Consider the following 6,600-nt stretch of genomic DNA (forward strand, 5'->3'; position numbering starts at 1 on the left):
ATTATTATGTTTATAGGCTTAGTTACATTGACGCTAACATGCATTCTGGTATAAATTCAACCTGATAATGTATAAACTTCATAATACGCTGCTGTTGTAGTTAATGATATTTATAGTTTGTTTTTCTGCTTTATGTCACCAGGATTTAGGTAACAAGACCACATTTGCATCATAGAAATAGTTGGAGAGAATTCTTTTCCCATTTTTGTCAATAATTTATGGAGTGTTGAAATTCATTGTTCTTTGAATGTTTCGTAGGATACTTTTATAACTACATGTGGTGCTAGAATGAGTTTTTTATGGCTTGTTCAATTTATTTTTCCAGTGTTGAGTATTTAAATAATCCATTTTGTTAATATGGTATTTTGTATTTGTGTAAATGTTCATCTACTTTGTATATCACTAGTTTTATTATTATAGAGTTGACCAAAATAATTTCTAATACTAACCTCTATTTGTATTGTGAATTCTCCTTTTATTTTTTGATACAATTTGGTTTTCCACTCTCTTTTAATCAGAGCAGCAGTTTTTATATTTTATTAATTTTTTTCTGAAACACCAGCTTTTACTCTTATTTTTTGATTCTGCACTATGTTTCTTTCAATTTTGTTAATACTTTCTTCAATTTTCATGATTTTTATTTTGCTTCTGGTTGTGTTTTTTTGATGTGTTGCTTTTCTAGTTTTTTTAAAATTATATTCTCAATTCATCAATTTGTTCTTTTTCTCTTTTTTGTGGAATATATATCAACATATTTTAAAAAGGAGAAAAATGTAAGTGGCCTTAAGAATCATTTGATCTAATCTTTCACCCTAAGAAATAATCCAATCCATAACATTTCTGAGAGGTATTTATCCAATCTCCACTTGAACACATTTATTACTTCCCAGGAAAATTAATTCCACTATAAGAGATTTCTAATTGTTACTTCCTCTTCCCTTTATGTTGAGTCAAAATTTGCTTCTTTAGCACTTCTACCCACTTGTCCTACTTCTGTTCTCTATAGTCACCAGAAATAAATACAATAATTCTCTTTCAAATCAGAGCCCTTCAAATATTTGAAAAAATCACAATGGTGACATTGATTCTTCAGTTCTCTAGGGCTAAATATCCCTTCAAACATTTGACATGTAATATGGTTTATATAATATGGTTTATGTCCTCGTCACTTTCCTCAGAACGTTCTTGCCTAATAAATACTCCACTTAAATTATAGTACCAAAGTTGAACATGTTACTTTCAAAATATTCAGACTAGAATAGAATAGAGTGAAACAGTTACATTTCCTCCAGATGTCTACTATAATTTCATGAATGTAGTCTATAATTGAATCAGGTATTTTGGTAGCTATATCATATTGTTGAATCATATTGAGATTGCAGTCAAACCAAAGCCCAAAGGTATTTTACATAAGGCCTGTCATCAAACCACTTCTTTTCCATACCCCATTTGCTCAATTAATCTTTTACACCTAGATGCAGGACTTCAAATTTATCCTTATCAAATTCCATTGTTTTGTTTTAGTCCATCATTTCATATTATTAATATAATTTTAATTCTTCTATTTCCCAGATTAAATCCTGACTAGATTTATATCACTGACAAATTCGATAAGCATAATTGTTATTATGCTTTCATTCAAATTGGTGATAAAATTCTTGAAAAGGAAAGTGTCAAAGAAAGGACTTTGGAACATTACACCAAAGACTTACCTATGTATTGACATTCATCTATTACTTGTCCTGTTTTTCATATAGTTTTTCAACAAGCTACAAATCCACCTAATTATATTTTTATCTAGTCTCTTCCTCTGGTCCAAAGGATATCATAAAAGATTTTGTCAAATTCTTTGCTTAATCCCAGATATAACATGTACATGACATTTCTCTGATCCATCTGTCTAGCAACTCTATTGCAAAAGAAAATGAGGTTAATTGGGAAAGACTTGCTTTTATGCTCTTAACCTCCCTGGTCTTCACTTTCCTTATATACAAATTGTAAAAATGGACTAAAATCACCTCTAAGTTTCCTTCAGGTCTTTATATTCCTTGAGTTTATTCACAACAATAGGAACCAATTGTCATTTAGAAACAATGAAAAGTTTGGCTAGATTGTTTTCTACTTTAATCTGTTCATTTGGCATCATATATAGGTAGCTTGAGTATTGCCATCATATTTTTTTTCCCTAACTGCATATGTGAGACATTTGTAGATTTGCCTTCTATTCTTTCTGGTAACAGGAACTTCTTTTCAGATCAAGCCCTCACAGCTAAGGTGTAGCCCATCAGGGCTTTCATTATGCCAAGGTCACATTTAGATATTTGGTGAATCCAGCTAGTTAATGTAAAAACACAATGTTATATTTGTGTTCACTTGACTTGCATTTTAAAATGTTCTCTTCTTAAATACTACAAATGTGGTTAATGTGCATATCCCATATAATGTCACAATCAATGCAATTTCATAATAATGGTATCAATACATTATAATAAAGTTCTGCTAAATGTCATAAATGGTAGCTGACTTACCTACAGATTCCTTGAGAAACTTCATCTCTTTGAATGTGTCTGGCCAAATAGAAATTTTCCTTAAAGATAGTCCCAGAGAAGGTGCCTTCTTCTTCTATATAAAAGGAGAGAGGAGAATTCCCATTCTGGAATTCTCATTCTCATTCTCTTATATGTTTATCTCTCCCTTCTCTTTTCTCAATTCATAATCATCCCCTCTCATTTATTATCTATTATCTTTTCCTTTCTCTTCTACTCTTATTTAAAGATATTATATTCTGAACTTTGACTTTGGGAACCTATTTTCCCTCCTGCATCATTATTTAGATCAACTTTGTGTTTCTATGGAACCAATGAATAGCTTAGATGTGATATGTCTATATACTCATTAATGGATCCATGCCAGGCCATGATATCAATGATAAGTTCTGTTGCACCCCAAAGGGAAAGGAAGGACAAAGTTGATCTCAGAGAGGACACTCAGTATTAAGCCTCTCTTCTTGCTACTTCTGCTGACATATATTCTGTTTGGAATGCTTACTTTCAAACTAGGACCATTATAAGAACTTCCTTTTGTTTATTCTCCCTTCTTTTAAGATTGTGGAAACATTCCCTAAAAGCAATTTCCTCATCTACTGTTCCTGATCCATTATTACAATGACTGGTTCAAGAGAGTTCTTGTGTGTTAAGTGAATATGCTAGAGAGTGCAATAATAGAATCATGGACTTATCAGTTAATCATCAAGTTTTTATTAAGTGCATACTATGTGCAGACACTGGGATGGTTTCTATATCTGTATTTACATACATGCATATATATATATATATAAATATATAAAACATACATGTAAGGTAAATAAAAATATCTTCAAAGTAGTTCAATACAAGATAGTTGGTAGGGAGGACATTTTTTGTTGTGAGGGATAGAAAAAGCTTCATGCAAAAGGTGCTGCTTGAGCTGCATCTTAAAGAAGAGAGAGAATCAGTGAGGCAGAGATAAGGAAGTAGCAAAAGCCCAGATATAGAAGATGAATGTCATTGTGAGTGAGAAACAGAATAGAGTACTGATTGACTGATTGACTGTATCACAGAGTATATGAAAGGGACTAATATCCAAAGAAGTTAGAAAGATATGTTGGGGCCAGATTGGAAAGGGCCCTAAAAGCTTTGCAGAGGCATTTGTATTTTGTCCAAAAAGCTATAGGAAGCCACTGGTGTTGATTGATAGAGAAGTTGAATGGTCAGATCTGCATTAAGGGAAATTACTTTGACACTTGTGTGGAGCATGGACTAGAATGGGCAAGACATGAGGTGAGAAGACCAATTAGGAGACTGTTGCAATAATCTAGGTAAGAAGTACCACAGATGTCAGCTGCTTCAGCCCTTACCCAAAACTTGAAGTTTTTCTTCTTCTTCTTCTTCTTCTTCTTCTTCTTCTTCTTCTCCTTCTCCTTCTTCTTCTCCTTCTTCTTCTCTTTCTTTTTCTTCTACAATGTAAATTATCTTTATTTTGACTGCATAGTTATATTTCACTAAGTTTGTTTGCTTTATTTGTTTCCAATTAAAGTTTCATAGCTTGCCATGTAAACAGTGCATTCACTATTAAACTGCTGCACAAGAACATTATGGAATAAAGGATCAGAATAGAAAGAATCCACTTTACAATATTTCAGACAATTGCTAGTGGGTTCATTAGTGAAACACTCAGTCCCAATTCTAATGAAGGATGGTACAAAAATGGCACAAATGAGAAAGAGGAAAACCATTAAACAAGGGCAGAAGAGATAGAACCTTAAGGTCCTGTCTCAGGCTGACATTGACAGCAAATGCACTTGAGGCCAGGAGCAAGCAACCATAATTTCCTCCCTACCATGAGAGAACCAAGAGAAATCTATCAGAATCCCAAGCTACATGCTCAGAAGGAAGGAATAAAAGATTCAGAAGTTTTTTCTCTTTTTAACCTACTGAAGAGGCAGCTCTACTCAGTACCAAATCTTCCTTGATGAAGCTCATTTACCTCATAAGGTGGCAGGGGTGGGTTGGGATTCTGGTGGCTCATGAGGACTAACCAGTAGCTTCTGTTGGCATATACCCTTTATCAAGATGTTGAAGCACTTCTCTCTCCAGAAGTCGTCAAGGATTGGACTCAGAAAATTAGCTAGCCTGCTAGTTAATGATGGCAATTGTGATCCATGAACATAGTCACTCCACAGCCAGATATGAGAGAAGGCAAGTAAGAACTCACCAAAAAACTTGGGTTGCTGTTTTCAGTGTAGTCAGTCAAACAATGAGTTGAACTCTCTGGAATCCAAAAATTATCAGCTATAACATTTTCATAATTTTTTCTCCAAATGCACAGTAAACATTTACAAAGATTATGTACTTTTCGAAATAGAGAAGAACTAAATACAGCCTACATAATCACCACCACCCTTCACTGTAGAAGTATTTACCAGGCCTGCTATAACAAATGCTTAATAAATACACATCAGAATTATGAGACAAATTAAGAACATGTCTATGTATTGTTTTTATGGGTAAATACAGGTATCAGAAGAATGAATTATCCAAGAAAGAGTATGTTAGCATCTTATATCTTGAACTAAGCACCACAGAGATCTGTTAACCAATTTTTTATGTTGCTTGGCAATATTTTCTCCACTAGCCCCAACTGAAATAAAAATCTGATATTTTCCTTGAGCCAATAGAAAGTTAGGTACAAGTATGTACAGCAATAGAGATGTACACATAACACAAGAGTTTTTAATAACAAAAATTAACAGTCAACAACTTAAATATTGGGCTGATAGTAAATTTGAATATGGACAAAAATCCAGTAGCTGCTAAACTGAAGGATATGACAACAGCAGAAAAAATTTAGAAACATTTCTATATTAGAAAATATTGTTTTTAAAACAAAAGAAACTTCTCAAATAAAAATGACAAAGTATGGAAACCATCTTTTACTCAACAATTATGCAATGATAAAAACTACAATTAGAGGAATATTCATACATATATACATACATATATAATTTAGATGATATAATGCAACATTTCCCTCCTTTTAATTTTTTTTCCAAAGATCCCCAAATGATGACTCCAGGAATCACCAAATCAATAAAACAACAACAATAAAAATTATGATGCACAGAGTTTTTTGAGATTTGCACTGATAATCTGCAGCCCTTGATAGCTGCTGGTTTGCCTGCTGGATATGTACCTTAGTTTTTTCTACATTGGCTCCTATGCTATCTATCACATTTCCTTTTTCATGCATCTCATTCCTAAATCCTTAAATATTTCATTTATATCCATAATATCAGCTTCAAGTTGCCTAATGGAAAATTTTCTCCTTAAATAAGACAGAGATCATCTTCTGCAATATCTTCATTCTGCACCTGAGCTTGGGGTTGGGTTTGTCTTTTCCAAGAGACAAGATTCCCATCTTTAGAACTATCTTCAAGAAAACCACCTGAGACCCTGTAAGTGGCTCTTACTCTGGCAACAAAATCTTTCTCTTTTTCAGCAGTTTGTCTTTGGAACTTCTGGAAGTTTATTAGTAAAGCTGTGAATTCAGCAAATAGGTGATCTTTCTGTATTTTCCTTTGGTGCTGTTCACTTGGGGTTGTGGGCAGAGATCCAAACTCTTTTGTGTACTTATCTGTTTCTTTGTTACATCATTTTGCACACTTACTTCTGTTAGAGTTGTTGCCTCAATTCAGGTGAGTCTTGAGGTGTTCCAAATTAATCAAAGACCTTTGTATTTCCCTAGAATATTGTATGATCTTCTGGATATTAGAGAGATATGTTGAGACAATTGACCTGGGTTGCCCTCAATTCCTGGAGTATAAGACATAGCCGAATCTGTTCATTGACCAATCTCATCAGATGGGAGGGGAAAGATGTGAAGTTTTCTCTAAATGGTCTCTAAATGGAGGTCACCAAGACCTCCATCTTTTCTTCCTCCTCCTCCTCCTCCTCCTTCTCCTCCTCTACCTCATCCAGTGGTTACCTTTAAGTGTCCCAGAAAGCACCTGGATGAATTTCTCTGCTGATGGGTGGTACATCACAGCAACCACATCCCTGCTGT

General features: G+C 33.8%; 1 pseudogene; it reads right to left on the reverse strand.

The window, feature by feature from the left end:
* LOC114037410 overlaps positions 1-6,366 on the reverse strand; it is a 72,409-nt pseudogene extending 66,043 nt beyond the window's left edge.
* Between the last annotated feature and the right edge of the window lie 234 nt (positions 6,367-6,600).

The sequence above is a fragment of the Vombatus ursinus genome, unplaced genomic scaffold, assembly GCF_900497805.2.
Source record: "Vombatus ursinus unplaced genomic scaffold, bare-nosed wombat genome assembly UNPS02000582.1, whole genome shotgun sequence".
In the NCBI taxonomy this organism is placed as follows: domain Eukaryota; kingdom Metazoa; phylum Chordata; class Mammalia; order Diprotodontia; family Vombatidae; genus Vombatus; species Vombatus ursinus.